This window comes from Periplaneta americana, chromosome 16 (assembly GCF_040183065.1).
Source record: "Periplaneta americana isolate PAMFEO1 chromosome 16, P.americana_PAMFEO1_priV1, whole genome shotgun sequence".
Lineage (NCBI taxonomy): Eukaryota > Metazoa > Arthropoda > Insecta > Blattodea > Blattidae > Periplaneta > Periplaneta americana.
Window position 1 is genome coordinate 10,162,781 of NC_091132.1, and position 20,137 is coordinate 10,182,917.

Here is a 20,137-nt window from a genome sequence, read left to right on the forward strand (position 1 = left end):
AGAAGGCCTTATGGCCTTAACTCTGCCAGCGAAAATAAATCATTATTATTATTATTATTATTATTATTATTATTATTATTATTATTATTAATTTAATTGATATTGTTAATAGGGAGAAAGTGAAAGAGATTAGTTATATAGTAATTACTTCCCATAATATTTCATTTTTATGACTAAAAAGGCTACTCTTGGCAATGGCTGCCTAAAAAGGTATTAAATACCATTTCTGAATATGTTCTGTAGTTTATGATGAACGTTAAATTCAGATAGAAATACTGTTACATTAATTTCACCGTCTGTGGATAACATTTGTAGTTAGGAAAGTACGTTAAATAGTTAATTTAATTTACTACCCGGCTGTGTGTTGGACATGTCCATATCGAACCGCAGACGTCCAAGCCGCGCTGTTTTGCACATGCAGTGCACGAAGTCTCAACTCTTTGACGATATGATCGCAAGACAGGCAGCCCTGTGTTCCCTAATGTATGAGCTAAGAGCTTGCTGCTGGTGATTTAAGAAGATTTGTGGGGTTCGTGATAGCGAGATAACCGGCGAACAAGGAGAGCAGCTACAGAGGATGTGCTAATTTATGTAGATACCACCGGCTCCGCACTACAGTGGCATAAGGCTGCCGGGAACTTTAAATCGATTTTACCCGTTTTGAAGTGAATTTTATATGATCTCAAATTGCTACATCCTGATAGATGAACAAAGAGGAAGTGTTGTAATGCTGCGAGAAATATATTTGAAGATTTTTGCGATGATAGGGTCGCTCGTTTCTAGCCTTTCCTGATACTGAGAAATTTGCTTAGATCCTATCATCTGTCTGTGTACAACGCTATCCCCGAAAGTATTGGATAGACTCTATCCTTATTCAGTTTTTTATAAATAATGTAATAATATGTGTTTTTCTGGATGAAGGATATAGGGATTAGGGATTTAACTTTGCCAGAAAATATCAGTGGGCCATGTTTAGAAATTATCAGGCTTTGACAATTTGTAAAACAAGAGAACATCAGACTTTAATTTAGTAACCATCATGTTCTCTTGTTTTACAAATTGTCAAAGCCTACTAATTTCTAACCATGACCCACTGATTAAGTTATCTCTTCATTGTTTTTATACATACTTTCTTACGGCAATGGATTTGGAGTGTATTAATTAGATTTAATAGTAATATACGTTACAAGAGCGGTATGTTGAAGTTTTCATGCTCGAGGAAAAGTCTGAAAAAGCGAAACGTAGTTGAGCTTTTTTAATTTCCGAGAATTGAAAGAAAACATACCGCTCGTGTATCGTACATTATTTTGTGCGAAGATCGTTTATTACATACCTGAAAGAGGAATTTCTAATTAGTTGCAATGAAATCTCCATCTTGGTTTCTGTTCAATGACGGCAATTTTGGAAAACAAAAATATCTATCTTCAACATTGTTGCTTTAAAATGTTTTCTGTGTTTACTATACTCCAGCAGGCCGTGATATACGTCTGTCTTTTTTTCTCCCCAGTCTATAAATGCGAACTTAAAACAGACGGCTTCCTTAATGTTACATGCATCACGAAATGCAGTAACTTTAGTGGAGTTGTAGAGTTTACTTAATTTTTGCAAATATTTAAAAACAATAATTAACAGTGCAATTTAGGTGAAATTGCAGTGGTAAGTTTCCAATTTATAATTATTACTATATTGAACGTCTCTAAAAATAATATGTTAAAAGCCGAAAGCAGTAAAATCAATATGTCACTTAAGCGGTAAGAAGAGGGAAATTGTTATGTGTGTTAGGTTGGGAATACTGAATGTGGAATTTTAGACTTACCGCGGGTTGGTTTTGTGCGAAAAGCAAGCAAATACGCACGATCTCGCACAAAATACATTATATTGAACCTGGATTGTAATCTTAGATTTGAAGTAGATTATACTGTACAGTATTTAGATTGTATTTTTTCAGATCAAATTTCTGCATATTTAAAGGACAAAACTAAAACTCTTTCAATCATTTATTATCATAATACACTGCTCACTTAAATTGACTGAGCATATTGGGAATTAAATCAATGACTTTCTCAACAAACGCTATGAACTGTTTAATATAAAATAATTTTTATCTCGGAAAGGAAGCAAAAACGAGCAAAATTGTATTAAACTTTTTTTTTTGTTTCAAATATCTAAAAAAAAAAATAAATAAAATAAAATAACAACCTGAAATTAATGACATTGCTTACGGTTCACTTTGTATAAGTACGTAATATTAATTTATTTTTATTCGTAATTAATGAATTTAGTATGAACGAGAGACACTTTTTTATATGTGAACATGAATATATTACCTACATTAAATTTGCAGCAAATCCCAAACAAAGTGTTTATATCTCGTGGGACCGGGGTTGAGTGATCTCGGTGATGCATAAGTGGAAAAGTAAAAGAATTTTGCAGGCTTTAGGGAACTTCGGAGGCGGCCCGCAGAGGAATCTGTAGAGTGTCATGCATATCATTCCATCCCGGGTAGTACAATGGGCCCACCCAAGCGGCCTACGTGTAAGGGCAGTCCTAGTCCGTGCTTCTCCTCTCAAGGAGAACTAGTACCTATACAGTAGAACCCCGATTATCCGTCACCCTATTAACCGATTGTCGGATTATCCGACTTTTTTTTCTAGCTCCTATTTTCTTTTTGCTGCAGAAATAATATGAAGTACTGTTCGTTATGTTTATACAGAAGATTACTACAAGCCTTAACTCTAACTACAAAGTATGCAGTAGAAATGGTTCGCTGTCGGCAACAGACATAATTACGTGTAAAATAATCACTACCTGCTTCCAAAGAAATTACCCCAAGAATTTCTACAAACCCGTGTAAAATTTATTCATTTCTTTTCCTTACTATTCGAATGGCCGTACTGTATGACTTCTGTGCAGATGTCTTCCACAGCTGTCGAGAGAAAACGTATTGTGTTAACTATCGAAAAAAAAAAATACGAATAATTGATAAGTTTGGGAAAGAAGAAATTGTAGTTGATGCTGTTTCAGAGTAGAAAATTGGCGTTACAACTGTACGCGATTTAAAAAAAAAAGGATAAATGTGTAAAGTATGTAAATCTACAACACGAGACTCCAAGTATTCCTATCTTTCCGCAGACAATCATCAAACATCAACCTTGGGCCCTTAGGCATCCGTCGTTGACAACCGAACTGTTAATGAGCTCCTGATCCACTACATAGAACGTTAACACAAGTCCAGGAAGGAAATTACGAAATTGTGTATTATGCACTTAATTTATAAACATTTTTATGGTACGGATTATCCGATTTTTTCGATCAACCGTTCTGTCCGCCCCCCTCATTATCACGGATAATAGAGGTTCTACTGTAGTAAGAAGAAGAATAAAATGATGATGATGATGATGATGATGATGATGATGATAATGATGGTGACGACGACGAATCAGGTCATGTTTTTTAGTCTTTGTAAAGTCACACTTAGTTATTTTGGAGTATATTTGCTTGTATTATTATCTGTTTTAGACAATTTAATGATCATCCGAACTCCAGCATGAACTGCGCTAGATGGTGTAGCGGTGACTTCAAGCTCTGTCCGTTGAGCTCTGCGCCTTGTCACACTTCTGCTCTGCAGTCCCGCCAACCACAACGTGGCCAAGTCGCACGTATCTCCAATATGCACACTTGACTGACTCAACGTTTGAGCTCTGCTGGGCCAGGCTTCTTTGCTCTCTCTTATACCGCTGTGGTTAGTTGAGCAGATCTGGGGATTAAGAATTCATTGACAAAGTCATTCCTGGTCAATGCGAGTGACTCCGACCCCAGGAAGTCAATCAGACTGCGGTGCAGTCAAAATTACCCCCTCCTAAAAAAAACTGAAATAGCTGCAAACGGAAACATGCACTGTATTTTTTTTATTCTTTAAACTAGCTGAAAGCACCCGGCGTTGCCCGGGTTGTCCTTTTTGCTTCTTTTATTTAATTAAACTGGTTGTTAGACTTCTCGGAAATCTCAGAAACTCAGCTATAGACAATCAAAACGAATTGTCTTCAATAAGCTTTCCTCGTCCATAAAGATGAATCTTTACATAGCGTCACTTACATGAATTAATGAACTTCTTAACAAAATGCCTCAAAGGATTAACTCAACTTAAAACAATTACAGATCAGGCAACGAATAGAAACATTTCATCACATGCCTTACTTTCAAATGTGTTTTAATTTGTATGTATATATATTGTATACATATATGTGTTTATTTATTTATTCTGACGTAATTAAGGCCATCAGGTCTTCTCTTCCACATCACCAGAAATACAAATAAAATAATAAAGAAACCAAACTATAAATAAAGTACCATTACAAATGCTAGTCGTACTGAAATTGCAATTACTTAAAATCGAAAGGGATGTTAGTTGGTATCATAGAAATACGTGAGATAAAAACATCTTCTCGTTTCGTTTTCCAAGTTAATATTGTCACTTCTATTGCTACGTTTTGAATGAGTTTTTTCACACCAATTCTTGTTCCATTGCATGATTTTGGTGGGTCAATATTTCGCAATAGTATTATTGGTGATTCAATATCAAGTATTAAAACAATTTATGGTAGAAATCCTTGTAGTCTCAAAGAATTCAAGAATTCAGTTGAATAAAACACAGTTTGCTCACTATCTACAACTAAATCGAGAAATTCATAATATGGTCCTGGACTGCGTAAAGATATTTACTGCGTGAATTGCCTAGATTTCAGCCTTCATGCTGTATCAACAATGTTATTTAATTGCGTGTTATAATTTCCAAGGCCTCGTGAAAGTCGATGTTGAATACAACAGACAATAATAAAAAACAATTGACTATAGAAGATTGCAATTTAATATTAAACATGAATTTTTGATCGTACCGTACTTATTTTAATTTTTTTATTGTTTAATTAATTTAACGTCCATTTGCACAATTTTAATGTAGCCTATGTTTTTCTCCTGGTTATGAAGGTTAAATATGCAAACTTTGGCACATATCGGTCAAAGCGTGTAGATTTGTATAGAGAACATACATACATACCCACATTCACTTTTATATATTAGATAGATGCTAGCAGCCGGGTAGTACAGCGAATAGGGATTATAAAGAATGGACACTTCGCGTCGGTACCTTTGATGTAGCCGGACTGATTTCAATGACCTTCAAGCGAGCTAAAGTGTGAGATTCTGCTTTCTCCCTAGAGTTGGCGCTGACATCACACCAGCTAGCAGTCGACACAGCGGAAATATAACACATATAATTGATACATCTGGGTACATTATGTACTCAACTAAATAAAATGGATCCATAAAATAATAAATCCGTCATTAACTGTAATGTCTAGACTCTAGAGTTCCTTTATAATGACAGTTGAGACGTTGACCCCAACAACAATTAAAATATGTAATGATTTGATAGCGCTGAAAATGGAAAAACAAAACTCTTACGAGAAGTAAAACCATATACCTATATTATATATTATATACAAATATTAAACGAATTCGATACGTAATTTTATAATGTATTATATTATTTTATAATATAATTTATTATATCTGAAATATAAAATATTATTATTACAACTAGTTTGTCACTGAGAAATAAGGAAAAGCTGTTAACTTGAATTTATTTGAAGCAAAGCGTTACTGGATTATGCAATAAGGTTGGCGACGTTTGGATCCTGTGTCTCAACTCTGTTCTCAATCATTATCTTAACGTATGCTCGATTACACTAACCTCTAGCGCTTGAAAGTGGAACTAAACGCTGGCGCACAGAGAAACAAAACACAGGAAAATTCGCTCAGTGTCCATTCTTTATAATCCCTATTCGCTGGGTAGTATAGGTGATAGAGCAACTGACTATGCATTGGAAGGTTCGAGGTTCAACCCCGGGTGGCGGAATCTTTCTCGTTGCCAAAACTTCCAGAACGGCCCCGGGATCAACTGAGCCTCCCGTCAGATTCAGTACAGGGCTTTCCCGTACTTGCATGCCCTCCATGCTCTTCACTTTAAATAGATAATATGATACTCATTCTTTTTTTTTCCGGGAGCTGGATCCTGGACGGATCCTTACACTTAGCCTCGCTTTAGCCCTTTGTGCGCCCTATATGTGATGATTGTCCAAATCAGGAAGTTGGCCTAGGTGCAGGGTGAAAGTAAAAAATCCAGACATCTGTTAGGTGCGAGATATAAAGCACAAACTTTACAAACTGAAAGTCAGGAAATTATAGCTTAAAATGTTTGCTGTTGTGATACAATAAATAAGAATAAATATCAAATTTCTCACAATTTCAATGCTTATGCAATGACAGCAATACACATAACTTACCATATTTTAAAAACAATAAGTTGGTAACCCTTTAATAACGTGTTGCGTGTAGGGCCTACTTCTCAGAATTACGGATTTGTGATAGGCCTACTATTTCCTGTTGAGTTTGTATCTAAGTGTATGTCAACACATTCATTCATTCATTCATTGTTCTGCCCAACGACAGGTCTTTCACTGCAAACCCAGCTTTTTCTAATTTTTCCTATTTTCTGACTTCGTCTTTGTCTCCTCATATGATCCATATATCTTAATGTAACCGGGACGTCTGGTCACCCTACCCGGGTAGTATTCATGAATCCAGTGAGACAGATTGGTAAATAAAGGACAGTTCGCAAGTGGTAAAAGTAGTCCTGAGCGTAAGCTTGAGCCAGGTACTTGCCTGCCTGTTGATCCAGTGTTGCGCTCGGACGTGGGTTCGATTCTCGCTTGAGCTGATTATCTAGTTGGGATATTCCCGTAAGGCAAATGTTAGGTAATCTATGGCGAATTCTCAGCCTCATTTCGCAAAATACCATCTCGCTATCACCGGTCCTATCAACACAAAATAACCTAGTAGTTGATACAGCGCCGTTAAATAACCAACTAAAAAAGTAAGCGTTTAAAAACTGCAGCAGCAGAAGATTGACATTTCTGCCTTAAAATGGTTTATTGTCTCTAGTACATCACAGAAACACTTGATTGTGATCGAAACAGTAAGAAAAATGTCTGTTGTTGGAGACCCAAAAGCAAAAGACAGAGTTCAATAAAATTACTGATTTAGAAAAAAAAAATATATATGCCTGAATTCTAAACGAATTTGTAGACTTACTTCAAGTACGGTAATCAAGTGGTAAGTAAATGTTATTTCATAACATGTAATTTTGCTTTAGGGGAGACTGTTGTATCTTTAAACACTTTTCACATTTTATTTTTTTTAATTTTGGGAAATGAAATTTTTAAATGAAAAAATGCTTGAAATAATTAATGAACATTCCTTTATAACTTCCTGTATGTATTTTCCTATTATACAGATCTACTGAGGATGGAAAAAATAAAATGAAGGGATATGTAATGTATTCAAAGGTACAACAGGTTCATGTACCTTGGAACATACCCTCTTGTAAGTTGGAACACATGAATATAGGTGGGAATATAGCTGTAAAAACTGACAATCATATTTAAAATGTATTTTCAATCATAAACCAGAGCAGGCTTCTCTGATTGAGATTTTATTTCCTGGAGAAGCAATAACTGCTTCAACAGCTTTCTTCAAGGCATCCGAATCAATTGGGGGTCTCTTTAATTCCAGACTTACTTCGTGACATGACCTTAAAATAAAAGAAAAACAAAAACCGATAGTATTGTGTGATTTGGAACATGTTCCATGGTACAAGATGTTTTGTGTTCAAAGGTACAAGGGGGTGCACGTTTAAACAAATATGGCTCCGAAAACTAGAGAGTCGAATAAATCATGGAAATTAAAATATGTTATTGCTCACCAGATGATAGGGAACACACCGTACTTGAAAGATATTAACAAATACAATCTGGTTTTGTGTTATAAAACATACATCGATGAACGAAATGTTTACTTTTGGTATTAAAAAATTACTTTTGTCCACGGAACTCACACTTTGCAGTAAATCAAACTGAAACTACGACCAGAGCTACTTAGCGGCTTTCTCTACAACCTACTTCATTTTGAGTCCTCTAGGTAGCAGCAAAAATTAAAAAACAAAAAATTTTCAAAGGTACACCATGCTAAAGGTACAACAGTCTCCCCTATACTTATTTTATCCTATACCTATTATCCTTTAGAACATGAAGACGTGTAAAATTTCATAACCTCTCAATACAAAAGTAAGCCTGATATAGCAATACAATTTTCCTAGTCCCCAGAAAATTATTGTAGGCATATCTTGCGTACATAAGCAGGTTCTTGTTTCTTTTCCTAAGAAACAGAACTGAGTGTTCGCAGCGAGCCCGAAGGCAGTCAATAGCGCGGAGGTTTAAATCACACCGCGCGAGGTTAGCGGCTTGACACAGCCTCTCAGTCTTCATCACGCCGTGCCGTGCCTAAGTGAGCATAAGAAATGGAGGGAAGCTTCATGAATTTAAAAGACTCCACAAAAAGCTTCCCTCTCCCACAATAACTCAGTTTTCAGCCTCCTCCTACATCTCCGTTTAGCAAAAAGTAGAAAAGGTCTGGACCGTGGTTAATGTTGGTTCCTACACCACAACGCCACTCAACTTCGGACACACAACATGATTAGCGAACTTGAATTAATTAAGACAGCTGCATTTCCGTACCTTTAGTTCTTCACCACAAATATGGAGTCTAAATGGGAAACTTTGGAAAACAGACGTAGGAAAACTAGAATAACATCATTGTATAGAGCACATCTAGGTCAGAAAGCATGGGTAGACATAACGGTTAGAAAAGCCAACGTATTATGGTAGCAACGATCATGATTTTAAAATCAAATGTAGGAAACAGAAAACGGATGTAGTTAAATTCTCATTTTTAAATAAATGGTTGGAATGACCTACCTTCAGCGGTCTTTGAGGGCTGTCCTTCCTTAAGGAGATTCAAGAATAACTTAAAAAGTTGTGTATAAAGTGCAAATTAAAATTAAGATGACATTGAACATTTAATTTTTTAAGGTGACATGTATTTATTTAGCCTGACGAGTTACTTCCTTGGTTTGAATTGTAAATTATTTAAAAATAGCGTGTAAGAGGGCCTTAGACTATAAATGTTTAGTTTAAATATAGTTCTGTTTATAAGTATGCATAAGGGTGTAATTATTTGACTTATTTGAACTGTTGTATCAGTGAAGCGAGGTGAGTCAGTGAAGTTATGGTTTTACAGTGCAGTGAACAGTTCAGATCAGTGATAATTTACAGCGTCAATGAAATGTGTTCTATAGTGTCAGTGAAATGTGTCCTAAAGTGTCAGTGAAATGCGTCATAGTGCCACTACAGTGAGTGAGATGAGAGTAAAGTGAAAGACTATTGAAACTTATGTAGGGCCTATACATAAATTATGTAGGTTGTATTGTAAAATTAGGTATTTTATTTACGTTTTATTATTATTGTGTTAAATTGTATTGTGTATTCATATTGTATTGTGTATAAAATTGTATTGTGTATAAAATTGTATAATTGTATTGTGTATTGTAAATTTTATTGCGTATTGCTTATCATTTTATTGTGTATTGTTTATATTGTGTATACCACTGTCACCGGGTGCTTGCCCACTTGCAGTGTAAATAAATACATACATACAGTATGTGTGTCAAAATATATTATTAATGAAAGTATATTGTGTAATGAAAGGAAATTAATTGTGTAATGAGGTATGAATAATACCTAGAGATGGTAGATTTTTAGCAATTTAAAATTAAAAATTCAGCGCTTCAGAAGTGAAATTTAGTGTTTTATAGCACGTTTAATATTGGAATTTTGCATTTTATAGCATTTTGGGATGAAAGTTTAATGGTAGAAATTCAATGTCATCAATGTGTTATTAACAGGTTAATTTTCTAGACTTTTCAGTTAAGAATCTTGAAAATAATAAATAAGCAAAGGAAAATATAAAATTACAGCGAAATTTTGAACATTTAAGAAACATGTCCAAAGACGTTGTGTGATTATATCCCTACCCACCTTGTTACTCAATCACAATCACCTGCTACCACATACAACTTGTTGTGAGTGAACATTGGGCCTACGAGTAAAGAGCTCGCATAGGCAGCCAATATTCCACCACCAGCACCAGACAGATTAGTGGAAAATTCGAGATAACGGTACAGATAACAACAAAGAGGGTATCACATTCCTGTGCTATTCATACTGGAAAAGCTAACATGCAGGGGTGACCAAACTATTTGAAAAACATATAAGTATGAATGCTTGGAAGGAAATTAAACATGGTATAAATATGGGAAATGTCTCTTAATATTCGGTTGAGAAGCTTTTGTCTTCCATTCTGCTCTCAAAAAACTGAAAGTTAGAATTTATAAAACAGTTATTATTACCAGTTGTTCTGTATGGTTGTGAAACTTGGACTGTCACTTTGAGAGAGGAACAGAGATTAAGGTTCTTAAGAAAATATTTGGGGCTAAGGGGGATGAAGTTACAGGAGAATGGAGGAAGTTACACAACGCAGAACTGCACGCATTGTATTCTTCATCTGACATAATTAGGAACATTAAATCCAGACGTTTGAGATGGGCAAGGCATGTAGCACATTAGGGCAAATCCAGAAATGCGTATAGAGTGTTAGTTGAGAGGCCTGAGGGAAAACAACCTTTGGGGAGGACGAGACGTAGATGGGAAGATAATATTAAAATGGATTTGAGGGAGGTGGGATATGATGGAAGGGATTGGATTAATCTTGCACAAGATAAGGACCGATGGCGGGCTTATGTGAGGGCGGCAATGAACCTTCGGTTCTCTAAAAGCCATTTGTAAGTAACCAAGGGCTATGTGGCCGGGCCTTTAGATAGATTCTAATTAAAAAAAGACAACAAAAATATCTCATAAAATGTAATTTCACTCTCATTTCACAGAAATATATGTTTCGCAATTTTGTTCTCAATGTTTTCTTCTTCCACGGAAATTTTACTTGAAGCAAGTAAAGCGATCGGTTTGGAAGTAAATCCCGAAAAAAACAAAGTATATGATTATGTCTCGTGACCAGAATATTGTACGAAATGGAAATATAAAAATTTGAGATTTATCCTTCGAAGAGGTGGAAAAATTCAAATATCTTGGAGCAACAGTAACAAATATAAATGACACTCGGGAGGAAATTAAGCGCAGAATAAATATGGGAAATGCGTGTTATTATTCGGTTGAGAAGCTCTTATCATCCAGTCTGCTGTCAAAAAATCTAAGTTAGAATTTATAAAACAGTTATATTACCGGTTGTTCTGTATGTTTGTGAAACTTGGACTCTCACTTTGAGAGAGGAACATAGGTTAAGGGTGTTTGAGAATAAGGTGCTTAGGAAAATATTTGGGGCTAAGAGGGATGAAGTTACAGGAGAATGGAGGAAGTTACACAACGCAGAACTGCACGCATTGTATTCTTCACCTGACATAAATAGGAACATTAAATCCAGACGTTTGAGATGGGCAGGGCATGTAGCACGTATGGGCGAATCCAGAAATGCATATAGAGTGTTAGTTGGAAGGCCGGAGGGAAAAATACCTTTAGGGAGGCCGAGACGTAGATGGGAGGATAATATTAAAATGGATTTGAGGGAGGTGGGATATGATGATAGAGACTGGATTAATCTTGCACAGGATAGGGACCGATGGCGGGCTTATGTGAGGGCGGCAATGAACCTTCGGGTTCCTTAAAAGCCATTTGTAAGTAAGTAAGTAAGTATGTTTTCTTCTTCCATGAACTTAAAACGGGCGACTTGAATATTGGTTGTAAACGTTGGAACATTAAACTTTTGCATGCTACCAATTTAACATGATGAGGTTTAAAGCTACGTCTCTGTCCTAAGTACATTCTATCCATTCCTGAGTAATCATCAACAGTTGAAGGTATCTCTGCTCTGGATCTTACATAAAGGCTCATTCACAATGAAAATTAAACATAATGTAAGCGTTAACTTAAGAATATAAACGTTACGGTAAAATCAAGAAGTCATACCATCATTCACGATGGGAACATAAACATAACCGCAAACATACTTGGTAACCATAGAAACATAACAACGACGCCATTTCCTCATATTCTGTCGTATACTTCAGCGCTCCACGATTGTGTTCTGTTTGCAAATCTCGTAAGCATAAGCATGAAAGTTTGGAGTTTGCAAACTTTCATGTTAACGTCTTACGGTAATGTTTATGTTAATGCTTTTGTGAATCATTGTGAATGATCCCATTTGGTAGCCTGGACGCAAACTTCTGTGTTTATGTTACGGTTATGTTTAATTTTCATTGTGAATGGGCCTTAACGCTGTTTATGTGGAATGGTCTACGTGGGCCTACGTAAGCCAGAAGAAGCGTATTTAAAGACTTCTACTAGGGAGAGAGAGTTTTGGATTTGCACCGTGTCATAATGCAGGAACATGTAACGTTTCGGAGTTGCTGGTTTCCACGACAGATAGGTTCGTCTTTGTTTCCTCCCTGACGGTAACTCCGAAACGTTGGACGTTTCTGCATCGTATAGACCGAATAAAATGCACATTGTTTGATGTTTCGTATATCTTAACAGCGTGACGTGCCTTTGTAATTGAAATCAATTTGGTGGGTCGTGTAATGAATGGGCCCCTCTTGTTCCCAGCCTCTCTCTTTCTTCTGAATCAGCGCTCACTTGTTCCAATAACTTGCCGTGCTCTCTTAATTAAGTTAATGAGCTTGAAACACAGATTGCGCCGCAGCAGCACCTAGCGGTGCCGGCTGTAATCAGATCCCGCGAGCTCATAAATACTTTGAGTGCTCGCCATATTAGGCCTATCTCTTAGCTGCAAGCGTCTTCTCTTAACTGATATCGACGTCCGTTAATTTTAAATAACAAGAAACTTTTGCGCTATATTTTAGCAGATAATGAGATTTGTAGTCTTCCACTATATCTTGCATTATCTGCGCTGCGTACTTCATAGCTTTGCACTCAGTGACTAGCATAAGTTATTAGGGCAATTTACAAACGAAAACTTAAATTTGTGCAGCGTTAAGGCTGGTTCACAATAAACCGGGAACGAGAACCAGAATGAAAACGAGAAGCAGAGGACGTGAATATGAAAATTTTTGATTCACAATAAACCGAGAACTTAGACGACTATGCATATCGATATGTATGTCAATAACGATAAAGTCGATATTACGCATTCTGATGTTATTTGTGTATAATTGACCAATGGCGTTCTCTCATGAGTACAAGGCAGCCAACATAAACACAGGTTAACCAACTTCGAAATTTCAACTGAAACTTTTCATTAGGTACTGTACTATAAATATGCCCATGCATCTTTATTATCACAACCTATTTTAAGTCTACCATAACGCAAAATAATTAGAGAAGAAACACTTGTAATAGAACAAAAATGAACGCAACAGTAGTTATTGAATTGAAGCGTGAATATGTAGTGTGTAATACAATCAATACAGTAAAATTTGATTCGCTTCCGATCGGTGTTCAAAGATTCAGTCAGCTATTGAAAGCCACGTATTCTCCTTCATTTTCTCATCTTTATACGAGGCGCGCCGCTTATCGTAAATGTGATGATTTCAATATTAGAATCGCTTCAAATAAAACTTGCTACATGATGCACAGCACAGAACAAAATAATGCATAGGTTATGTCACGGTCTTCTTGCTACAAAATAGATATACGACAAAATAGCTTATAGATGGCAATAGAATGAATCTAATGGGCTGTGTTCGGAAACGTGAACGCCGAAGTTAAAACTTGGCCAACTCTCCGTTCCCGATCCCGGGCTCCGGCAAGATTTTCGTTAATTGTGAATGCTCACATTTAAATGTATACATTTTAACAATTTTACCGTTTTCGTTTTCGTTCCGATTCTCGTTTCCGGTTTATTGTGAACCAGCCTTTATTTTGATACTTTGTTTGCTCGCAACTGCTCGGTTGCTATAGCAATATCAGTTACTTCACTTCTGCCTCTTGTGTGAAATCTAGACCGAGGATTTATATGCACTAAAAACTACCAAAATATGCATGAAACTGCACACTAAATTCTTATAAATATTTACTTAAATATGCATATATTCATTTATTCTCTTCTGCTCAAGGGCAAGTCTTTCACTGCAAACCCAGTATTCTCCAATCGTTCCTATTTTCCGCCTTCCTCTTTGTCTCCGCATATGATCCACATATCTTAATGTCGTCTATCATCTGATATCTTCTTCTGCCCCGAACTTCTCTCCCGTTCACCATTCCTTCCAGTGCATCCTCCAGTAGGCAGTTTCTTCTCAGCCAGTGGTCCAACTAATTGCGTGTGATCCCGAAACGCGTTCAGTCCATTTTTATGAAAGGACTGGGCTAGTTTTTTTTATCTCCAGATCTATGAACTGAGCGAGTTTTCAAATGACATGTAGGCTACAATAACACAAACTTTTAGGCAAGGATTGGCGTTGTTTTGAAAGAAAAGACGCTTAAAATATGATAGAGATCTAAAAAAAATCATTTATATTTTATAACCTATGTATAAATCATAAAAATGGCCAAATGGACTGAGCGAGTTTTGGGATTACATTCTTTAATTCCTTTTTCTCTTCCTGATCAGTTTCAGCATCATTATTTCTTCACCCACTCTTTCCAACACACCTTCATTTCTTATTTTGTCTGTCCATTTCACATGCTCCATTCTTCTTCATATCCACATTTCAAATGCTTCTAGTTATTTTTCTTCACTTCGTCGTAATGTCCATGTTTCTGTCCCATACAAAATCACACTCTACACAAAACACTTCACTAGTCTCTTCCTTAGTTCTTTTTCCAAAGGTCCACAGAAGATGCTCCTTTTTGTATTAAAAGCTTCCTTTACCTTATCCTCCTTTTGACTTCGTGGCAGCAGCTCGTATTACTACTTAAATATGCATTATAATATAAAGTTAATATTGTCCCTTGTTATAGTTTATGAAATAGAAGCCATGTCCCCACTTCTTTGACACGTCATCTTGTCATTCAGTATTTTCCTTTTGGTACCGTTAAAGGTCTGTAATCCTCTTAACTACCACTTAAAAATTAGCGCACGGTTTACAATATTCATTACCCAGTCCTTGTGACTCTGTTGTCTATTATTATATATTGGACTCCTGTGAATTAGGCTTAAACCCTCCTCACGGGCACCACATCTGTTCATCTATCAATCAGTGTCATTCTTAACTTTTAGCATCTAAAATTCCGGGCTCTAATTATAAATTTAAAAATATGCTGACAGTCGAACGTTTTAGTTTTTTTTTCCGTTATTGGTAACTCTATAGCATATATTAGATGCTTTTACGGTTGTGCTAACAGATGGAGTTACTTGTCAACAATGTGACGCTGAAACGTGTGTTCAGGTTACTGCCCAGCGACAGTCCTGATGTATGTTTATATTTGTGATGATTGGTTAATTAATATAAACCCGGCACACTCACAATCATACAAATTTCCAGACTCTAGACACCTAGGGAATTCCTCTTCTTCAAGAAAAATTCACCGAGAGCCGAGCCCGGGACCTCCTGATCTGGAAGCCAGCATGCTGACCAACAGACCACGGAGGCGAACGCTTTAGTGCATTTTAATGAGAGATTCAGATAACTTCTAACTATATTTTACTTTAAAAGAATTCTGATTATATCAAATAATTTCATTTGTGTTAATTCAATTGCTTTTATCGTAGTTTAAATTGCAATAAGCTATAAGGTTTTTTCCCGGATTTCCTTTGTGAAGGAACGCTTTTTTCAGTTAATACAAGTCTGTATGTTGAAAATGAACAGGATGTAACTGGGGCAGACTTAAAGAGAGGGATCCTTGCAATGTCCCCAGTAGGCCTACTTAGCCCAGAGTTAATCTATTTCCTTCAACACAGATGCAAATGATTTAGACCACTATTTTTTTTCAAACACTGTGATGATTTTTTTAGAGAATTTCTCTATGTTCATTTCAGTCTCTCCTCTACCGCCAAAGAGTCAAGGAGAGATAGACCCCTGGTCGCCAGTTTTTCAACGGCCTTAGGCAGGAACGAGTAGTGTGCAGGCTCCCCTGCAGAGCAGGTAAGCAGCGCCCTGCCGGTTATCAGTAGTCGTCCGTTTCTGAACTGTGAATAAGCCGTTTCTTTTCTTCTTCTTGAGGGCTGGCTCAAACCAAGCGCATAGCAAGCAAACGTATTGGAATATTTGACCATCTCCATGAGTCACGAATTCCTTGTGACGATCATTTCTCTCACTTGAAGGAACTTTAAAACTCCATCGTAAAAAAACAAATATGTATTTATGTAGAATATTAAATTAAAACATGCAATTTTCACCAAAATTGTTTAAATAATTATGTGTAAAAATTGGTTTAATTCTATTGTTCTTCGTTCGAAACACAAACGTAATGTGAATATTTCTTAAATATAACGTATCAGTAAAAACGTGCATTTTAATGCAAATCCTTGGTCTAGTTATATCACATAGTCTCGTCCTTACTGAATGACATAGGAGTTTAATACCAACAAAGAACTAGTTTAAAATTCCAGAAAGCTTCTAAAACTCTCCGCAACTGCACCTGCTCTCTTGCAAATTCACTTCAAATAATTCGTATTCCCTGCCATACTCATCAAACCTTCAGTACCGGTACATTACAACCGTCTCTGAATATCACCTGTTTCTACTTAAGTAGGATCTTAATTATAATCGCTACTGAATAATTTAACAGGAACTCTAAATAAGTATCACTTCTTTCAGGGACGGTATCTGTAGCTTTCATTCTTCTTCTGACTTTTTGATTTGCAATATGCTGCAATGTTGAATTTCTGAAGCTTGTTCTTGGGTAGTCCATTTCCACTGATATTAATATATATTTTTTTTTAAATATTCATTTTAAATTCCAAATTTCTCATACGTAAGTTACAGCTGATTTCATTAATACTTTTCCAAAATACCTACTTATTGGTATCTAGTACTAAGGGTATAATTTATAAACACCTAAACGAGGAATGTCACTGACTCAGAAACAAAAACGATGCCTTTTCACTAGTAGATGGGTCTTGATATTTATTTTTGCCATACTAGCGTTGTAAACAGGTTGTTACTACATCCAATATCGTGCGTAATCGACTTATTACGGCACGTGTGCCAATAATAGCAATGACGTATTCGCTATGACGTAATAACGGAACACTTGAGTGGGGATGCATGCAACTCGTCTGGCTATCTTGCTTACCGCTTGTACGCGCCACGTAACAAGAATTGAAATGCAGGACAGAAGCTAACGTATAATTTATTTCCAATTTTTAACAATTTTGTACCACTTTTGTAACATCACATAAAACAGTTCTGTGGTTCAGAGAAACTATAAGGGGAGATTAAAGACTGAAGAGGTGTAATTTTTACATTTACATTGAAACTTCAATAACTTGGGACACACTTGAGCCACTGTAACGAAATTTTGCAGAGATATTCTAGACATATGTGTGCATATACTGTGTAAATATGAAGCAGATTGGAGGTGTAGTTTCGACGATATTGAAATTTTCATTTTGTAATAAAAAATAATTTATCTTAGGAATATAGTAATTTTTATGCACCATTTTCTCAGAAAATAACATAGAACATTGATTCAAACTTTGCACACTCCAAAAATGACTTATAAGAAGGCAATTAACGAACAGGCAAGTATTATAGAACTGTCATACCAATAAAAAAAAATTTTGCAACTTATAAGAATTTAATATTCTTAAATTTCATACTTTTTTCAATGCATAATTAGTCACTGTTATGCAATCAATAGTCCCACATATGTAATTCTTCGTCAATTTCTGTAATATATTAAGGTAAATGTATGTGCAAAGTTTAATTCATTTTGGTTAAGTAGTTTCTGAGAAATTCGTTCATAAATGTGAAAAAATTTTGTTTTCAGAAAAACTAATTTAAAAATAATTATTACAAGAAAACCTATTTTGAACCATTTTGTATACCTTAAAACATTCCTGGAGCATAGTGGTTCTGTCCCTCCTCAGTTTCTTCTTCTCTCTTCCTCTTTTCGTTCCCCTTCTTCACTCTGGCTTCTTTTGTGATATTACTTACTTCGACCTCCGCTTTCTGGACACGTTGCTTGTCGATCTTCAACAATGCTGTCCTCATGTTCCTCCCACATCCAACGTCGATATTTTCCATTACATTCACTCTGCTTATTGCCCCTTCATTGAATGAGAGCACTGCATCCCTTACTCCAATTTTCAAGGTATCTAACCCCACAAGAACTGTTTTAGGCACACGGGTCCAAATTAAATTATTAAAACTCTCATTTGCAATCTGTGTGCAAACACTTCTTCAGTAAATTTTCATCACTCAAGTCTCTAAAAATCGGTTTCATCAGGTTAATTACAGTTTCTGGTAGAGAATGCTTATGTTCATAAACCTCACCAGACAGTTCGGCTCTTCGATATCTGCACCATGAATCAGCACCCGCTGGACACAGACCATGTTGTGGTGTTTCATCGGTGGAGAGCTTGTGAAAGTAGGTGGCCCAGACTGCTTTCCTCATGGAACTAAGGTCATGACAATTATTACGGATTGCCAGTCCATAATATCGCTGGATGTTATCAATTTCAGTGCCTGTCAGTCGACCTTTCCCTGACAGTGCCTTGCCATCTGAAATCTTCTTTCCTTTCCACTCTTTCACAAGCCTCCGTAATCTTGCTCCCATTCTCTTTTGTATATGCCCTATGCATTCTGCCTTCTCTATTTTTATGTCACCATAGGGCTTGGCTTCATTCACAGCAAGGTGAGCCTTGGAGTCACCATCCCCTAGGAATTCAACAGATCGTGCACTACATGCATGCTCAGATCTACAAAATATATCTACTGCTCCCTTAGCTTCCATCCCTCCACTAGGGCCAGCATAGTTAGCATGGCATATGTGGGCACCTACTTTCAATTTACACTTAGAGCAATATTTGGTGAGGCATTCGACATCTATCACTTTACCTGTGGCTACTGATGTGGCTGTCACTACACCGCTAAGTGATGTATGTCCTCTTCGTTGCCAGGTACCATCAACAGCAACAGCAATGTCTGTGGAACCATTAATTTCCACAGTTTCTTTAGCAGCATTCATCATCGATGCTGTACTAATTTCTTTTATAGCCCTGTTGAGCATGCTGCTGTAATTTTGAAAAATTGCAGGTGGAGGTGGTAGGTCTAAGACTGCACAGAGTGTTTTAGCAGCTTCTAGCCCCTTTCCTATGCACCTCATACCATACACTAATTTGATATTTATATCATAAAATGAATGCCATGTAAATTTTGAGGTTCTCTTAGAGACATTCAAGTTACAATGTTTACATTTCAAAATAAGTTTCGATGCTTGTCCACGCCTATTTTCAAGATCTTCAGTTATATACACACAATCTACACTGTCACAATATTTACATTTTACATTCTCTTGAACGAGATTTGAAATAATATCTAAATTTACAATGATATTATTAAATTTCTCACTTTTATTATCTGCTGCATCACTTTCTATATTATTTAAATAACTAAGCTTCTGCTTAGAAGAACTTGGTTCATGGTTAACATTTAGGTTAGTCCTAGGAGAACAGTTCTGTACAGTTTCATTGTTATGTACAGACTGTTTTCTTGTATGTATGTTACCAGTGAACTTCCTCTTCTTAAAAACACTCGTACTTCGTCCCATCTCCTCAAATCACACTCACAATAAAAAAAACAGACCAAGAAAAACTCCATAACAAGATCACGTTATGTATACACGAGGAAAACAAACAAAACAAAGTTTACGTAGATTCTTTTCCATTTCTTTTCGATATATCGAAGAAAGGGTCTGCAACAATGAAATTGAAATATTCTCTAGCAGGTAAAATTTCTCTCACGTTGATACATCACTTCTATATCACGATATTCAACGAATTATCCAATGATACAAACGAAAACGAATCCAGTGGGCGTGGCAGACTATTTTTAAATGTCAATCTAAAGGCGTAACTAACGTCAGAATCATATATAACTATATATTTTTTATTCGCAATGAAATGTAGAATTTTTTTAACCAATAATAAAAAAATAGTCATTTTTGGCGATTTCGGTCTTAAATCTCCCCTTCAAAATAAAGTAACATTT

The 20,137-nt window shown here is 36.1% G+C and overlaps 1 protein-coding gene across 1 annotated transcript in view; it reads left to right on the forward strand.

Moving 5' to 3' along the window:
• The window catches only part of LOC138692135 (uncharacterized), a 171,677-nt gene that overhangs the window by 27,393 nt on the left and 124,147 nt on the right, over positions 1 to 20,137 (forward strand). The window contains exon 2 of the mRNA XM_069815128.1: positions 15,961 to 16,066. The gene's annotated coding sequence lies outside the window, so the exon portion shown is untranslated. The remainder of the gene's footprint in view (positions 1 to 15,960; positions 16,067 to 20,137) is intronic.